Here is a 19,742-nt window from a genome sequence, read left to right on the forward strand (position 1 = left end):
TAACCCATTTTTGGGTTCGAGGGCACTATTGGAAGATCATCCCCAATTAACCACCTCACTGTCCATTGACTAATTTCCTTAAGAAAGATCAACTTTACCTGAAACTTAGCTACAGCATCAACTTTTTTTTTTCAGGAAGTTTTCTCTTGACCAGATCTTAGCCTATTCTGGGTCCCACCGTTGGTGTAGGGGGAGGTCCTAGGAGAACCAAGGTATTATTTTATTTGCTCCCAGCCCTGGAGCTGGGAGATTATTTAGATTTCCTAGTAGGCCTGCCCATGCCTCCTCTAAGGACCTCCTTGTGATCCTAAAGTGATCATGCTTTTTACCAGTATCTCTTCCAGCCACTTCCACTGCCCTGTTTTCATAGCAAGATTTACCAGCTCACTCATCTAAACCTCACTCAAGCCTACAAGAATTTATTGACCCACATGGCAGACAGTTAAACAGAAATGCTCTGAACCGTAGTTTTCAAACCTCACTGCACATCGGAATGATCCTGGAGAGCTTATTAAAACACAGCTTGCTGGTCCTGTACCCCACCCCCACCCCAGCCAGTTTCAGCTATATTTGGTCTAAGGTGGGGTCTGAGAATTTGCATTTCCAACAAGTTCCCCAGCGATGTTGATGTTGTTGGTCTGGGAGCCACATTTTGAAACCACTGCTCTATGTGTTGAGTCCCTTAACCCTTGGCAAGCAGAATAAAGGAAGAGTTCTTTGCTTTCATTTCCCTATATCTAAAATATCTTTGGCTTAAATCTGAAATTAAAAGGAGGAAAACGCTTCAGGCTTGACTGAAAAAGGAAATAGAAAGCTAAGAACTTTGATGGGAGGAGCCTTAAAATCCTGTATTACTCATGTCCCTTCTTTCCCAGCGCTTAGCACCCACTTAAACAGCAAGAGCTAGTAAAGTATCCAAGTGAAACCAGCGAGTGACACTTTTTTGTTATCTTTCAAAACCTCTTCTTATCATGTCCCGTTGTTAATAAATGAAGAGTTTTACCTGATAGATCTTTCTACCATAACAAGACAAATAGCCATCTCTGAAGCTTTGACTCAAGGACTGGTCTGTTGTGGAAAGATTGCACTGAGGTAAGGCCTATGGGAAGTTTTATAGAAATAGCTCTGGGGCACCAGTTGCTAATCAGAAAATTAGTTATGGGCTTCTGTGGTGAGAAAAAGGGCTAGTATTGACTAGATTCCGGAAAAGGAAAAGCCATAGATTATCTGATTCTAAACGTTCAGTTGACTGAGGGAGTAGAACTCACTTTTTATTTCACCACAGCTGAGACCTTAACAAAAGGAAATGCATTTGGCTGAGGCAGGAATTCGAATAGATTGTGCTGGGGGTTGACCTAGACTGAGTCTAAAAGGAATTCTGATTTTCTGGGTGTAATAGTCTGCAGGTGTCTTATTGACACGAGTTTATATTTAGAGGCTTTTGATTTCTGGCTGAAGGAGGGAGAAATTTAAGGGCTGGGCAGCAGTTCCTAAGAAAAAGATGAGAACAATGGCATGTAAAATGTCTGTGAAGTAATATTAGGTTAAAAACATTGCAGTCTAAAACTGCGTTATACATTATTCTTATAATTAAAAAAGTACTTAGCGCATAAACTCTCACTCCACAAAGTCAGGCAAGAAGTATGGCTTTTTAAAATTTTTCTGTTACACATTTTAATTTCTATTTCTTATAGTCTATTAGATGGTAGAAAATTTATTTCAGTTCCTCTAAGATTGGACGCCATTTTTCCCACAGTCACAGCTAAATTCTAGAGTTTGAGGAACCAGTTAGATTTGTGTAATAACTATTCTTTAAAATTTGTTGAGATAGCTTTTATAGCCCTATTAAATATATAATAAATATTTCTAAATGTTCTATCAAATGAAAGCTGCTAATTGTGTTTTTCAATTCTTCTGTATTTTTGCTGAATTTTTTTGGCTGCTTAAAATATAACGTATTGAAAGGAGTGTGCTGTAATCTCCCACTATCATGGTAATTTGCCAACTTATTCCTGCAGGTCTATCATTTTTTTATATCTGTTGAGTCTATTAAAAATGTGCATACATGTTTAGAATTGTTATATTGCTTTGGTGACTTTAACCTTTAGTCATTGTATAGAAACTCTGTTCTTAATGGTGCTATTTATCTTAAAGTCTTCTTTGAGTGATGTTAATATAGCTATACTGGCTGTATTTTAGTTAGTATTTGCCTGATATCTCTCTTCCCTTTCTTCCCTTTTGAACCTTCTAGTATTTTCATGCGTTAGGTAGGCATGTTGTAAATAGCATGTGAGCTGGATCGTGTTGTAATCCAATCTGACATTCTCTCTCTCTCGCTCTCCTGTTTTTTTTTTGATCAGGAAGATTGGCCTTGATCTAACATCTGTTGCCAATCTTCTTCTTTTTGCTTGAGGAAGACTGTCCCTGAGCTAACATCCATGACAGTCCTCCTCTATTTTGTGTGTGGGATGCCTCCACAGCGTGGCGTGATGAGTGGTGTGTAGGTATGCACCCAGGATCCAAACCTGTGAACCCCAGGCCACTGAAGAGGACTGTGTCAACTTAACCACTAAGCCACCCGGCTGGCCCCTGACATTCTCTTTTAACTGGCAGATTTAATTTATATGTATTGAGATAACTGATAGATTTGGATTGGTGTTATTATCTTATTTTCATATTGTACTTCTTTTTCTATGTTTGCTTTCTCCTTTTTAAAAATCTTTGTCTAGGATCAGTATTTATATCTCTCCCTTGATCCTTGTTTCATTAGTCCTGTGTCATGAATTCTGTGGGACAAGTCATTTTCTTAAAGTCCAAGTAAATTGCTTCCAGATGTTGCTTTTTGTCTAAATATTTAGCAGCAATTTCTCTATCTCTTTTTTTAACTGATGCGACATTCACATAACATAAAATTAATCATTTTAAAGTGAACAATTCTGTGGTGTTTAGTACATTCATAATGTTGTGCGAGCACCACCTCTCCCTAGTTCCAAACTGTAACAAGACCTCTTTTCCTTTGTTCTGTAATGTATTTTATTAGGCCTTATGCATGTGGTGAAGGGTTTGATCTCAGTTTTCTGCTTGGCACAGACCACATTTCTCTAATCTGGAGGGGTGGGAATTGGGGAGGGACAAAATGTCTTCCAAACTTTTTGATTTTTAGGTGGACAGATTTTGGGTAGCAAAGTATATTAAGGCTAATGATTGCTCTTTTCAAGTCATTTCCATCGGCTTCTCACACTCTGGCAATAGATTGACTGATGGTGTCAGATTTTTTTTTTTTTTTTTGCAAATCTTTGAAATTTGCATATTTTTCTTTAAATGAGATTTTGAGGTCCATTGACCCTGGTACACCATGCACACAGCAAGAGGATCTGAAGGAGCATAGAATTTAGGCCCTTAGTGCATAAGTGGTACCCCAAAATTTGGTAATAGCTTAGATTCTTGTTCTCAGAGCTTCCATCGAATAAGATCTGGTAGGATGACTCCTGAGGCAGGTCTTATATGGAAGGAGGGCCATGGTCTTGGTCTCAGCCACCTGCCCAGAGATCAGGGAAGAGGCTGAAGGGAGAACCCCACTTGCTGCCACAGCCTCTGTCCTGTGGTCTAGTCACTGAACAGCTCTCTCCCATGTCTTAGCAAAGTGACTTGGCCTCTTTGGAGGTACAAACGACTTGGAGTCCTGAAATTTTCTCTTCTTCACAGCTTTTGCAATGCGATTTCTTTCCTCTTTCTCCATGAGGGAAGTTAGAGCATCAGATCTCAGTGAATTTCCTGCATCTTTGGAGGTCTACTTGAGGCAAGTCAGTAAGTATTGAGAAAAGCATTGTGTCACATACTCTGAGTTTAATTTTTGTCTCTATCATTCAGAAGCCCAATCATCTTACTTTACCTCATTTATTTTTTCATTGATCTGATCACCACCTAACACATATTTTTGTTTCTCCCACTTGAATATAAGCCCAATTTAAGCGTGAGATTTATTTGCCTCTTTCTTTTACCTGAGGAAGACTGGCCCTGAGCTAACATCTGTGCCAGTCTTCCTCTACTTTATATGTGGGTCACTGCCACAGCATGGCTGATGAGTGGCGCAGGTCTGCACCCAGGACCCAAACTTGCAAACCCAGGCCACCAAAGTGGAGCACATGAACTCAACCACTAAGCCACAGGGCCAGCCACTTTTGCCTTTTTGAACTGTATATCCATTGCCTAGTATGTCTCCTGTCGTGTTGTCATTAGTATTTATTGTATTAGGTTTGTTTCCTTTTTATTTTTTCCTTTGTTATTCTAAGTAACACTGAAGTGAACATCTTCACATTTTCGCTATACATAACTCTGATGTGGACATCTTCTTTTGAATTATTTCATAAGATACATCACTTGAGTGCAATTGTTAAGTCAAAGGTGTAAGTATTTTTTGACTGCTGATATGTGTTAGCAAATTGCTTTCCAGGATGTCCTGCGAGTTGTGAGTCTCCATAAATATATTTGTAGTTTTTAACTTTGCTAATTTAATAGGCATAAAGTGATAGCAGTAATTCAATTTCAATTTCTTCTTAGATATTTTTACACTTCCTCTGTATACCCTTAATCCATCATAGAAGAGGAGGAATAGCATTACTTCCATTTCTCTAGACTTAATTACTTAAGAAGCATTAAGTATTATAAGCCTTTATATCTGGAAGATATTTGGCTGTTAAAGAAGAACTATTTAAGGGCATCTGGTTAATGGGAAAAAATAAAATGGGAACTAATTTATGCCACTTCTCATTTTTCTCTGTTATCTTACATGTATATCATCTTTTTTCTGAAGCCTGAGTGAGATCACCACTCATGTCTGAGTGTGAAGAAAATTTTGCTGATTTTTCCTTTTGCCATAAAAATTGTGCCTCTCTTTAGGTTCCTAACTGGTACTAGCAGACTTAAATTTTTCCAGAAAGAAAAGGGCTAGGGAGCTTTCCAGAGAAGATAGAGGCACCTGACGGAGGACTGGAGGTTCAGAGGTAAAGCACTTATGCTTGCTGTGTGTGTATGTGTGTAAGAGTGAAGGTGAGGGATGCTGAGAGAAGCTAGGCTGAAGGGAACCTGTGGCAGTTATGATTTGTATTCAACTTAAAGTAACAGAGACTCGAATGAACAAAAACAAAAAACATTGGCTTAAACAGACATTTAATGAAATGTTTTATTTTTGTTATATCTGATATAAACCACTCAGGGCTGGTATAGGAGCTTTGAAAGCCACCTGGGACCCAGGAGACTTCTTTCCACTCAGTCATACTTAGGGTGTGCTTGTCACCTCATGGCCAGAACATGATGCTCCCAGTTCCATCTTAGTGTCCTATTCGAGGCAGTAGAAGTGGGTGGGCAAAGGGTAAAGGGCAAAGGGCACAAGGCTTGTCTGTGTCTCCACTCCCACCGCTTCACGAGCTCCTCTGCAAGGCTCTCCCACAGCTTTTGCTTGGTTAGCACCGTATCACATGGCTCTCCCTATATATCAAGCAGGCTGGGGAAGGTAGGAGCTGTTTTTTTGGGTTTTTCTCTCTTTCCTTGCTTGTAAACTGGGGACACTGAGACCATATAGGATGCTTTTAGAAAGAAGGAGTAAAGATTTAACATTGAGTAGTATTCAGTAACATTGAGCTGCCACAGAAGAGTGAGTTTGTCAGTCACGTGGCCTCCATCACCATGAGGTAAGGCAAGGTTTAGAATAAACAGTAAGGGCTGGCCTGGTGGCCAGTGGTTAAGTTCACACACTCTGCTTTGGTGGCCCAGGGTTTTGCTGGTTTGGATCCTGGATTCAGACATGGCACTGCTCATCAAGCCATGCTGAGGAGGCGTCCCACGTAACACAACCAGAAGGACCTACAGCTAGAATATACAACTATGTGCTGGGAGGCTTTGGGGAGAAGAAGAGAAAAAAAATGAACATTAAAAAGCAACAAGAGTTCAGGATGATTAAGAAGTTTTAAGTAGATTTCGTTGTGAATGTATTTAATGCTGCTGAATTGTAGACTTAGAAATAATTAAAATGATAAATATTATGTTACATATATTTTGCCACAATAAAAAAAGAAAGCAACAGAAGTGATGAGCATTAGTTTGGGGGAGAGTTCTAAACTTCTCTGGATAGAACAGAAGTGGAGGACCAAAAACGTAATATGATGGTTCTTTGAGGTAGATTAACTGTGGCAGCAGTGATAAAACCCTTTGAGGGAGAGTAAACAAAGATTCCCCATGTCCATCCTTGGTTCCCCTCCTGTTCCTCTTCCAAAAGATTGAAGAGTATCTTCTTAGATGCTGACCGTTGCCTGTGGGCTCACCCCTCCTGCCCTGATGATCCATCTTGCTAAATGTATCATGCAGAGTCTTCCCCCTCACGTCTTGAGGAAATCTGACACACGACTTGTGTTGGTAGGAAGAGTAGAGGCTGTTGGAGTTGAGATTGGCTGAAGCATTAAGTTTTTAAAGACTTTAAGGAAAAATCTAAATTCTACCCAGTTTCAACTGTAGGGCACACTGCTTTCTTGCATATACCACTTTCTTGAGGACTTGTTTTGTCTGACCACTTGGTACAGTTTCTAAATACAGGTTGAAATTGCTCTAGATATGACTTCCCATTTGCTTCAAAGTAAAGCCAGAGGTCGGACAATGGCTTATCTGTAGGCGCAGGAAACATCCTGGTTTGCTTGGTTTATGACTATTGCCCCAGTGTAATTATTAGTAACACTTCTTTTACTCTCAAATGGGTTCCAGTTTGGAATAAATTATATGGCCCTTCTACCTCTAAGGCCCTACATGATCTGTCCACCCTGCTCCCAATGTACTTCTCTGACCTCGTCTCCTATCAGTTCCCTCTCCTTGCTCTGCTGTGACTACACTGGGCTCCCCACTGTTCCTTGAACCCATGGGTGTACTCCTGCCCTACTGCCTTCACATGAGTTGTTTTCTCTTTCTAGAATGCTCTTCCCCAGATATCTGCATAATCAACTCTGCCAAGTCTTCGCTTAAATTTTACCTTCCTAATGAGATGCAGACAGACCAACCGATTTAAAATGGCATCACTCAAACTCTCCACATTGCTGATCTGCATTATCCTCTTCCAGTGTTTCGTATTTCAGTAATATACTATATTACTTACATATATGTCATGTTTATTGTTCCTCTCCCTCAGCTAGAATATAAGCTTCTTGAGGGCAGGGACCTTGTCTTTTGTTTTTCCTCAATGTAGTGGAAGAGCTCAGATGCTTCACACAAAGCAGGCACTCAGTATATATTTGTTGAATGAATGAGTGGAAGAATGAGTGAAAACTTATGTGATCTGTGGCCCATTTCCTCAAAGACTTGCCCAATGACTAGCTGGCTATAAAGAGCCATGGTGTTAATAGCCATCAGTGACTTACTAGTTTATCCATAAATTGGATATTTTTTGCATTTTTATTTCCCAGAGGAGTATCGGAACATTTTTTATAGCATAGGATTTGACCGTTTTATAACAGACTAGTTTAGGGGAAATTTGGAAGACAGGTAGGTCTTCAAGATCCCTAGGAATAATCCCACAGAAGCAACTGTCTGTTTAATCTAAGAGAAAGACCAATCCTGCAGTAATGGTTCTAAAAGTAAAAAGGTATTGACGTTGGCACAATACTATGTAGGTTATAGAGCTCTTTCAATTCCACTGTCTTATTTAGTCTTCACAACAACACCTTCTGTTATCCCTATTTAATTTATGAGGAAACAGAGCCCAGAGAAACTAATGACTTTCTGAAGGATGTATGTTTAGTTAAGTGGCAGAATGGTTAAGTGCCATGGTGCCTTCCCACTCCTGGGTCAGCGACACAGTTTTTCTAATATTCCTTTCTAAATTATATCACAGTACTCTTTCATTAGCTGTGCCTTTTGGGGTCTTGTGGGATAACATATAAGAGACAGAGAATGTTCTGACCCACAGCATGCAAGAGGATGTCATCAGGGTCTAATATGCAACTGGACACCATGGGAGCAAGGCCACGGACATTTTTAATTCAGATCCAAATGGACATTTTATACAAGGTTTTGATAAGAAAGAAAAAAAGTCTTTAAGACATTCACAGTCTGCTCCCAGTTTCTTTCTGCTCTCACAACCATGACAACTATAAGCATAATAATAATAATAATAACCATATATTAAGCACACTGTGTGTCATGAACTATTTTAATTGCATTACATGTGTTCACTTATATCTCACATTGACTTTGTGTAGTAGATCTATTATTAGCCCATTTTTCATAAAAGGTCCAGAAAGCACATATGAGCACATTTCACGGCATAGAAATGGAATTTGAACCCAAGTAGTCCATGTTGCAGAAAAGGGCTTTGCAGTAGAAATATGAGCCACATGTATGAGTTTAAATTTTGTAGCAGTTACATAAAAAACGTAAAAAGAGACAAATGAAGTAAATTTTAATAATGTACTTGGTTTAACCTAATATATTAAAAATAGTAATACTTCAGCATACTTTCACTGTAAAAATTATTAAGATGATATTTTACATTTTTGGTGCTAAGTCTTCTAAATATGATGTGTAATTTACTCTTATAGCACATCTCAACTTGGGTGCTACATTTTCATCAGAAATACTTAATCTGTGTTTAGATTTCATAAAATTTGTGGTTGAAAAAGTAGATTTACATATCCAAGTTATTTCAATCATACTTAAGTTTTCCAATAACTGACTTGAATATGAATCTTTAAATGAAAATTAAATACAATGTACAATTCAGTTCCTCTGTTGCACATTTTGAGTGCTCCATAGTCACCTGTGGCTTGTGGCTGCTGTTTTGGGCAGAGTGACTCTAGAGTCCACATCCATAACAACATCACATTGCCAGGGGAGAAGCCTCCTGTCACTTAATTGTCGCTCTGCCCCAATTGCCCCATCCCTGAGTAACCTCTTTCCATCTTCTTCTCATGAGCATTTTAGATCTTCTGACATTCAGCCCATAATCTTCATCTTCATATTCAGCACTAATGTTCAAATGCCCTGAATTACATAGATCTGACATTCTACTTGGGGAAGGTGAAAAACTATACAACAAAAAGAACATGTAGGTTTTCCCTGTTAGTTCTCTTTAATATATAAGAAAATCCAGGATGAGGCAGGGCTATAGAGTACCAATCCTGGGGGAAAATAATAGCCAGAATAGATTTCATGTCAGATCCATTGCTTAAAGAGGTTCCAAAATAACTCCTTAAATTGTGGTGGAAACCACCCTCACATCCTCTTTGTGTAAATGTGGGCAAATTTGGGAGAGGGAGATGGTTTGTAAGAAAGTGAAAAGTGAAAGAAAGCTACCTCTAGAATTTTCTTTCATGTTTCAGATTCTGTCTTCAGGGAGGAAGTTCTTGCCCCTCTGCAGCAAAGAGGACATTGAAGTGAAAACAAGAAGAAAGGAGAGATCTGTGAGGCAGCTGAAGGGGGCAGGGTTTAGGAGCGAGTTCAGCTTCACTTGTGTTTCAGTCAGTGGTAAGCAGTAATTTAAAATCCTAGAAAATGATTAGTTCAGTCACCTTATGCATACATGCTAGGTCCAGAACCACAAAGTAATGAATTGAGGACTAAGAAAAGCTGCCTCCATCTTCTCCTCTCCAACTGCTCCCTTGCTGAGGTAGACAGAGGAGATGACTCTCTCTGCAGACTCACCTAGGGCAAGCTTGGCTGCCGTGACTCATGGTCTCCCTGAGATGGACACTAAGCTGAGGACTATTGTAAGCCCAGGCCGACATAGTAGACTAGGAAAATAGAACATGGTAATTGTGAAAACTCTGAGTATATGCAATATCATCCAACTAATGTGGGATGAAAGCAAATGTATTACCTGTTCTGCCTGTAGGCGGGAGAGTCTACCACAGCTAGATTACACCTCAGCCTGGGGGAAGGTAGATCTGGAAACCAAGTGGAGATAGATCCACTGCCAATGATCTCATCCTCATGAGGCATCCTTTAGATTTTACAAAGATTTTCACTTCAGTTCTCTCCCTTGAGCCTCCCCAAAACGTCATAGAACAGATATTATTATTAGCTGGTGTTACAGATGAGGACTCTGAGATTAAAGGGGTTAGGGAGCACATTCAAGGGCACAAAGCCAAGAACCAGGTCTTCGACTTCAGCCTCTTCTCCACTAAAGCCCCACTGCAGGCTCTATAGGTAAAATGTATGACAAAACGTGTGTGTATCCTGACTCATTGCTGTTGAGAAACAGTTTATACTCCCTAGGGCTTAGAGATAAACACAAAGAGGAAATTTCAGGAACGGTGTTATAGTCACATTTCTACTTATCCCTGCTTCTACCTTTTGTAATAGGAAAATCTAGGACTTCATCCAGTTCTCTCCAGCCTGATCTGTTGTCACTCTCCTTCCTAATTCATGTATTCCTTCTTTCCTTCCTCTCTCTTTCCTTTTTCTTTTTTCCTTCCTCAAACATTAATTAAATGTATTCTATGTGTTAGGCTTTGCCATGAACATCAGGAAAACAAAGATGAATAAAATATTGTCTTCATTTTAAGAAATGCATGGCTTACAAGGGAGATAGATTAAAAAGCAGGTTGCAGTAGAGAGAGATGTGGTGGCACAGAGGAGAGAGTGTTTTATGGGAGAAGGTAGAGGGAGCTTGGGGAAGGCTTCAGTAACATGGAGAGTCAAATGAGTGGGGTCTAGAGTGGTGAGTAGGAGTATCTTAGGCATTGTGAGATAGAGAAAGGACAGTCCATTGTTCTGCAAAGATTCTACTTATAATGATGCTTGCTGACTTTTGCTAGGTTTTACCTACGAATTCGCTCTAAGGGTTCCTAACTTGATTGCAGACCATGGGGCCCTAGCTGAAGCATAAGCAATTTCCATGGTAGAAGCCAAAATGAAAGGTCAGGACTAGCAGTAAGAATTACCTTCTACTTTCATTTTTTTTTAAGCCCAAAGAAGGCATTATTAAGGCCAATGTGCAAATGTAAACACTGATGGGGAGATAATTTTTGAGGCCATGGTACTTCCTTGCCACTCCTTCAATCAGTCTCCCTTGGTCCAGCCTGATCTTGTTGCTAGGATCTGGCTTCCCTACTGCTGGATTAGAATTCTTCTTTAGGCGTAGTGAGGCCTGAAGGCTAAGATTAAGTGATCCTCTGGCTTTTGTGGGGAATGTGGGAGGAGCCCAGAGCTGTAGGAAGTCCTTTGCCAAGGAAAGTCAATGTAGCACCTCTCAGCATGGAAATGTGGGTGTTTGGTTGCTCATCTGAGCAGGCAGCAGCACACAAGGCAGGCATGGTTGTGCTCCTGCTCTCGAATCACGTAGGTGATTTGAAATAAGATAAGTGATTCACAGAATCACACAGAGAGTGACATGATAGGTCTCGTGGCCTTTGAGAGGAAAAGAAATACAGCAGGTCTAGGACAACCTTGTGGAATGTGGTTCTGAGTTGCACATTATAGAGATGGGTCAGACTCTCAGATCCTAGGTATTTCACCTACATCTCCTTTCACCTCTGTTCCACGGTGTCCACCTGGTCCTATGGCCACTCTCAGGAACTTTTTTCTCAGGACAATAAAATTTGAACATTTTCCTCTGTTACCATATCTTATCTGTCTCTCTGACTATCCTTCCTATTCTGCCCTTTGTCTCCTTCTGCCTCATCCAGATCTGCGGTTTTTGACCTGTTTTCTCAGTGCACATTAGCCCCACCTGTCTTCACTGCTTTTTCTATTAAAGTTGGATTCCACGGTCCAGAACTTCAATAACTCTTCCTCATATCCTTAATTTTATTTTTCAACCATCCTTCTGTTGCAAGACCCCAACTGTCTGCCTTGTTTGAACTTTCTCTGGGGTTACTGAGCACTGATGGAAAAAATTACAGAACCATGAAGCTCGTGTCACTATATATTTACGATTCTCAAACTCAGCTGAGTCCTCACTTCTCAGCAAACTAAAGTAGCCTCTCCTTACCATCCCCCTTTTTTCCCCCTGCATAACATTCATCACAAACAGAAATGATCCTGGGAGTGTGTTTGTTTATTGATCACCTTCCTCCATTGAGGTTCTGTGAGGAAGGGCCTTTGTTTATGGTACTCTCTCCTCCATCACCAGCACATGGTACATAGTAGATGTTTGTTAATCAAATAAACAAGTCTCAGTTAGATGTCACTATCTCTAGGAAGTGTGCTGGAATCCCTTTCTCTTATCAAGTCTGAGTTAGGGATATTTTTCTTAGCATCCTGGGTTTATCCATCATAGCATTTTTCTTTTTTCTTTTTTTCTTTTGAGGACGATTAGCCCTGAGCTAACTACTGCCAGTCCTCCTCTTTTTGCTGAGGAAGCCTGGCCCTGAGCTAACGTCTGTGCTCATCTTCCTCTACTTTATATGTGGGACGCCTACCACAGCATGACTTTTGCCAAGTGGTGCCATGTCCACACCCGGGATCCGAACCAGCGAACCCCGGGCCGCTGAGAAGTGGAACGTGTGAACTTAACCACTGCGCCACCAGGCTGGCCCCCCATCATAGCATTTTTCACACCATATTCTCATGACATATTTACTTACTATTGCCTTTTTCTAGACCAGCATTGTCATAACTTTTCACAAAGCTGGGAAATATTCTATATCTGTGCTGTCCAATACAGTAGCCACCAGGCACATGTGACTGCCAAACACTTGAAATGTGGCTAGTGTGACTGTGGAAAGATGTTTTTACTTTAATTTAAGTTTAAATTTAAATGGCCACATATAGTTAGTGGCAACCGTACTGGAGGGCACACATAACTCTAGATTTTGAGCTCTGTGAGGTAAGGGGCCGTCTGTTTAGTTTTCTGTTGTATTTCTCAGGGCCAGCACAGTGCCTGGCATACAGTAGGCATCCAGTAAAAAGAAAGTTGGGCTTATAATCTGTAGATTGGGTGTCTCATAGGGGTTGATCCCTTCTATAGTGAGATGGAGATTGAATGTGAGAAAATTCTATTGCAAAAGGACATGGCTATCTGTGCCGATGAGTTTAAGAGATTTAAATTAGTACTGTGTATGTGAAAGATCTTCAAATGTGAGCCAACAATAGCTGCTAGGCTTAAGGTAGCTGATGTTGTGCTAGAAAATGCCTCAGCTCTGAATTATACCATAGAAAAATTTTTAAGTGTATTTTCATAAGCTGTCGGAAGATCTACAAAATAAGAAAAACGAAGGAGGTTCTTCCTGGGAATGAAACATTACCTCAGAATGGAGCAAGCATCTCTTTTATTTTTCTTTTGTGGCAGAGTGTTTGTAGTGCCTGCAATTCTTGAGTTAGAAAATTGATTTTCCAATTTAGTGATGTGAGCTAAGACTTAGAGTTCACGCCGTATAACAAACACTAATCTAAGTGTTTTATATGCATTAATTTCTGTGATCCTTTAGTACTGTTATCATCCCAATTTTACAGATAAGTGACTTGCCCGATGTTACTCAGCTAAGTGGGGAAACGAGGATTTGAACCCAGGCATTCTGGTTCCAAAGTGCACTCTCCTTTGTATTGCCTCTTGTGTAATCACTTGAGCTATCTCTCTTTACTTACCATAACTCTAAACAGGTTTGCTGTGGCTCTAACGTTGTGTATGCGTATGTGTGGTGAGAGTTTCCTTACAATGGTGGTTCTGTGTTGCAGCCTGGAAGGTGAGGGGACTGGAATGAATAAAGAGTGAGATGATGCAACTGCGGTCCAGTGGAAAAGAATTCACCTTGGAATTAGAAGCCTCTTTTCACACTTATGGAGTTTTGGGAAATATCACTTACCTCAGTTGATTATTAAAATTACATAAAATATGTATGTGAAAAGGTTTATAAAGTATAAAGGGGCTTCATTAGGATGGGTGCCTGAGAATCTAAAATGTTGTCACAGTGGCCATTAAGAAATTCCAGGTCTCAGAGATTACATAGTTATAGGACTTAGGGTTGGCCTAAGATTTGGGGAGAATTCTGACTTTTCTATGTCCTGCAGTTCAAAGATTCATTCTCTTGTAGGGTGAAAGAGATGCCTAAGGACTTTCCTGCAATTTCAGATTTTCTGTGTCTTGGAGTTGCCTCAACCCCAGAGCAACCCAATGTCTGGGAAATCACCCAGATTACAAGCAGAAAAGAGATTTAAGGATGAAGGGAGTACATTTTTTTGGTCACTAAAGGCACATGCAGTCCCTCATAGCCCCTCCAGGAGATGAAAGTCACTTGTAAACCTTGAAGCAGCCCATTTACATATATCTCTGCTCTGACAGCTGCTAATGCCTGCAAATAGTGACACCTGTCTTCCTGGCTCGTTCCAGCTCTGACTCTAGCTAGCAGCACTCTCTCACCGTGCTGGGTCTGCCTGAGAGTACCACTTGCTGTTCTGGCTGTGATCATACTTCATGGCAGACCTAGTAGGCCACAGGAATTATGGAAAGTTTGGAGCCTTATGAAGTTATCGCTGCATTATGAAGCAATAATTTTCAAATGTCTCCTAATGCTGGAAAAGGAGAATGTAGATAAGCAGTATCAAAATCCATAAAAAAATTTGAAGTGAAAATAAATGACAATTAATTTATTAAATCCTGGATTATTATTCCCCTGGTATACGTAGGACAACCAGCATTTATTAAGCTCATACCGTGAGCTAGCCGTTGTGCTAGGCGATATTCACGTATTATCGTATTTCTCTTCACAGCATTCCTGCAAGGTAGACCTTGTATCTTTATTTTACAGATGAGACTCAAGAAGCAAGTAACATGCCCAAGGCCAATAGCTTGTGAATGGAAGAACCAGGATTTGAAGATGTGTAAAAATTTTAGTCTTTGCCCTTTCCAGTACATGGGGTTTCCTCTCTTGAAGCTCAGATGAGAAAGTGTGGGCAACTGGATAAGGGAGGATCTTTTCAGCGTGGAGTAACAGTGTGGATGAATAGCATCAGAGTTATACATTTGAATCAAAAGAAAGCTTATGTTGTATCAGGAACCAGCACTGTTCCCTTTGGTAGCAGAGCATTCTTAGAGTCCAGACCTACTCTGCCGAGACAAATTACAATCTGAGTTATGGTAATGGGAGATTTTATAAAAACAGACAGCTGTGATGTCTGAAATGTTATTGAAATTTAATATATAAGACCTTGGTGCAATTCTATACTCTCTGCAATTTCTTCTAAATTTGGTCCCCTCCTATCACCATTACAGCCCTGATTTGAAAATGAAGATGTATAGTCATCATAAGACATGAATCGAAGCTGCGATGTTTTTCTTTTCAACGTTCTTACCTCCTTCTTAGGGACTTCTTGATGGTATACGATGTACGATATTGCCAATTAAGTTATTAAAATTTTAAATGGTTCTAGCCATTACAGATTTCCAGAGATCTGTTATGCTATGTTCAGGGTGGGTCTTTCCACTTCAAGGCAAGTGTGGTAGCTTAATGATCTCAAGTTACATACACTTTTGATAGACAGAGTAAACGAGGTTGCTTTCAACATAGGCCATAAAGGAGGAAGCCAAAAACAGGTGCAGATTATAGTAGAGACCGTTCTAGGGCACTTGGCTGGGAAAATAAAGACAACAGAGGGCATTCTCATGTGAGCAGAGACCCCGTAGGTTGGAGGGGCAGACACTGGACACGAGGGCTCTTCCTCTGCCTCCCTAATCCTGAGCTTGGGCACAGGCAGAATTTATAGCTCAGCTGAATCCTCATAAAGTGTCTCAACACAGAGCTCACGCAACCACCGCCAAGTGCCTGAAGTTGACATAATAAAACTCTTCTCCACCCAAGCTCTACTTTTTTTCCTGCCTTGGAGAAACTATTGAATTATTTTACCAATCCCTTCAGACCCAGAGGAAAAGAGAAAGAGGGCAGATTCAGAGTTTTCTGCTCTTTGATTTAGATTGACTAAATAAATTATGATACATTATAAAACATATAACAAGATATCACTTTTTCCATAATTATATTACTGCGGAGCCAACAAAGAAAATGATCTGAAAGTGTCAGAATAATTGTCTGGATGGTGGGGTTATGAGTGTTGCTTTTTTTCTACTTTTGTTTGTCTAAATTTTCTGATTTTTCAGTAGTGATTTAAATTGCTTTTGTAACAACAACCACCAAAAGAAAAAGAACTGAGCTTAATGAAAGAAATAATAAAAAATATATATTTTTGATATTCAGGTTGCTTTACCTCTTTTGCTAGCATAAGTAGCCTAGAACAAGAATAACTGGCTGAAAATAAATTAGACACACGAAACAAAAAGGTAGAACAGAATCTTCAATTTTGGAAAAATTATTTTAAAATTGTAAATCTTAAATAGTTGCAAAAAACTTCATAGTATGCCATGTTACCCATACATAAAAACAACTCACTGAGAATATTTGATTTCTTAAAATTGTTAAATACTGGATAGATACACAAAATAATATTTATAAGCAAATATTCAAGATGCAGAGGTGTAATAGCACAACAAATACCTGTATGTATAACACGAAAGTTATGAAATAGAATATTATCATTATTTCTGAAGCTCCCTATATGCCCCTCTAGTCCCATCCAATTCCCACTCCACTATAGTAACTACTGTCTTGAATTTTGTGGGTTTTTATCCCTCTGCTTTCTTTTTAAGTTTTGTATCAACAAATAACATATTATTTAATTTGTACATTTTATACTTTAAATAAATGGAATCATTTTATGTATATTATTCTACAACTTGCTGAGATTTGTTCATGTTATTGTTATAACTGCAGTTCATTTTCACAGTTGTATAATATTCCACTGCATGAATATACCACAATTTATTTGTCCATTATACAATTGATCACTTTTTTTTCTTGAACAAACAATACTGCTAAAAAGTTTCTCTGGGATGGGGAATACTGTGTCACGGGGTATGTGTATTTTCAAAATTAATAGATAATGCCACATTATGTTCCAAACAAGTTGTACCCCCTTATACTTCTACCAGCAGTGAATAAGATTTTCTATTTATCCACATCCTCACAAATATTTGGATTTGTCATACTTTAATATTTGTTTCTCTAGTGGTTGTGAAATGATATCTAACTGTGGTTTAAAATTTCATTCCTTGGTTACCACTGATGAATTTAAGCAACTTTTCATATATTAGTTGCCGTTTGTATTTCTTCATCTGTAAAGTACTGCTCAAGTCTTTTGCTCATTTATCTATTGGGTCATTTGTCTTTTTCTTATAGATTTATAGGACTTCTCTGAATATTGTGGATACTAATCCTTTGTCAGTTGTATGGGCCTGCACATATCTTCTCCCAATTTTTGGCTTGTTCTTTCTACTTTCTCTGATAGCTTTTAATCAACAGAAGCTCTCAACTTTAATATAATATATTTTATCAATCTTTTCTTTCACAGTTTTCATTCTGTGTCCTTCACGACTCCACCATCATGAAACCAATATTTGGATTTGGAAAATCTATGTTTTCTTCTAAAAGCTTTATGGTTTTGTCTTTCTGGTTTAAGTTTTCAGTCTACTTAAAATGGATTTATTGTTTCTTTTTTATTTCATATGGAAGTAGGAGAATTACTGATAATATAATTGTTGCCTCTCAAACATGCACTTACACATTTGATGTTTTCTTTCTATGTTCTATAACTTAAATTTATGAAAATTAACTTTGTGATTTTTTTGTGCATATTATTTCTGGTCCTTTGAGTTTTGAGATGTCTACTGTGTTAATCAATATATGTAAGCTTTCTCTTCCATCTTTGTATTTTCAACCAATCTGGTGTTATCTATGCCTCTGTCTGAGTGAATGATAAAAAACTGGATAAGAACAGAATCTTGTGACACACCTCTCCAGACTGTTCTTCCAAGATGAATTCTATTGACAAATCAAAGCTCAGAGGTATACCTTTTAAAGCAGCTACAAATCCACTCATCAATATTATCAACTTATATTTTTCAAAGTAATCTGCAGCAAATATTAAATTCAGTTTTTTCCCCCAGAATCTAATGTGTCTGGGTGTGTCATCCCACTGTTGCTCAGGGATTTAAGATGCCTTTTGCTATTATATAGTGAGGCAGAGGAATTGAAATAACATGCTGGACTTTGTGGGATTATATATGCCATCACTGATATCTTTTTCCATTTGTAAATGTCATGGAGGAGTTTGTGTGTGTGTGTGTGTGTGTGTGTCTGTGTGAATGCCTTTCTAGTATTTTATTTATGCAGAAGCAGATTGGTATTTGCTCTGGAGAAAAATTACCTGGGATCAAATTCTGACTCTTCACTATATCTTTGTAACCTCGGGCAAGTTACCTATCCTCTTCACACCTTAGTTTCTCAGTCTGAACATGGATTCCATAATTGATCCTATCTGTAGGATTGTGGTTGGGCCTGGAGAATACTGGGATATGAGGATTCATCCTCTTCCTCTCAGCTTCCTGATGAGTGTTCCCCATCCCTCCTCATCTTTCACCATGTTCTCCCCCTTCTCTAGAAGACTGGAACTTCAGCCTGCTTCAGTCTGATAATATGAGCTGGGCAGAGAATGGGAGTGAGTCTCTAATCTGTGTAATTGTGAGGCATGTTTTCTGGGGTTTAACCTATGCCTAGTTAGGGCTAAAACTAATCTGCTGTTACAAACTCTTGCTGCATAAATATTTATGAAATTTAGGGCTTCTTGTGTATATTATGTGGGAACTTAGTGTTTTCAGATAATGCAACATGGTGAACCATTTCTTATGTCATATTCTTCTTGAATACCACTTTGGTGGCTAGTCTCTTAGTTTCGTTTGTTCAGATAATATTTTCATATTTTACTGTTAAAATTGTGTTAGGATGAATAGCCATCCATTTAAATCTGAGTTCACGTCTTTATTTCCTAAGGTAAGTGTCAGGAAGTGAATTGCTGGGTTATAATTATTTGCTCTCCTTTTTCAAGAATCTTTAATTCACTATGACATCCAGACTGACCAAAGAATTTCACTTTAATCATTTCCTTGCTTAATTTGAACACTAGAAATAGGGCTATCTTGAGGGTGTATGTGTGTCTTTTGCTTTCTCTGCCTCTGTTATGTTACATAACTTCAGGGACACTATTCACTTTCTATTCCATATATCCCATGTGCCCTCGAAGCCCCTTAATGATAGAGCATTTTTATATAGGTGACATCAGTGAAAATGTCTACCTCCTAAAAAGGACCTTTACAATGGAGGGAGACAAAGTCACATCTTTTGCTTTGGCAATCATTGGCATTTTAATGAACACACACAAACACACACACACACACACACACACACCATTTGCTAGTACCTCCTTTACACTTCAACCCCCTCAGTTACTTTCCAAATAACCAAATAACCAGCTGGTTTCCTTGATTCATGCTATCTTACAGATTGCTCAAAATACAAAGGATACATGTAATGATTGCATTTTTTGAGTATAATTGAATCATCATCATCAGTGACATGCTGTCTACCCTCAAGCATATAGGATGGTCTGATAACTTGTGAATCTTTAGTGATCACAGGCGTTCCTCCTCACCTTCCCCTATGGGAGTAGTGGAAAGGGACCTAGCCTATAATACGAAAAAGGAAAGACAGAGCCCACCAAGGTATACCATGACCAGTGTATCACTGTGGACTGACTCTGCCCTGCTTCTTTCAGGGGTCCTAAAGCCACACACAGTATTATTTTGACAGAAGAAAAGCTTTTCTGCCCTCCATACTTATGAGATCAAGAATGGCTAAATATAGAAAATTTAAGTTTTA

At 39.1% G+C, this 19,742-nt stretch overlaps 1 protein-coding gene across 12 annotated transcripts in view; it reads left to right on the top strand.

Annotated features, from left to right (window-relative positions):
• The first annotated feature begins 654 nt into the window (after window positions 1–654).
• Window positions 655–19,742, top strand: part of AIM2 (absent in melanoma 2) — a 57,903-nt gene continuing 38,815 nt past the window's right edge. For 4 of the 12 annotated variants that reach the window (XR_011438670.1, XR_011438669.1, XM_070266964.1 and 1 more), the window contains exon 1: window positions 655–1,092. The gene's annotated coding sequence lies outside the window, so the exon portion shown is untranslated. Of the gene's footprint in view, window positions 1,093–3,705; window positions 3,808–4,813; window positions 5,004–19,742 lie in introns of all 12 variants that reach the window. The other 8 variants (XR_011438667.1, XM_070266963.1, XM_014739800.3 and 5 more) reach the window with 5 other exon arrangements.

The sequence above is a fragment of the Equus caballus genome, chromosome 5 (genome assembly GCF_041296265.1).
Source record: "Equus caballus isolate H_3958 breed thoroughbred chromosome 5, TB-T2T, whole genome shotgun sequence".
Classification (NCBI taxonomy): domain Eukaryota; kingdom Metazoa; phylum Chordata; class Mammalia; order Perissodactyla; family Equidae; genus Equus; species Equus caballus.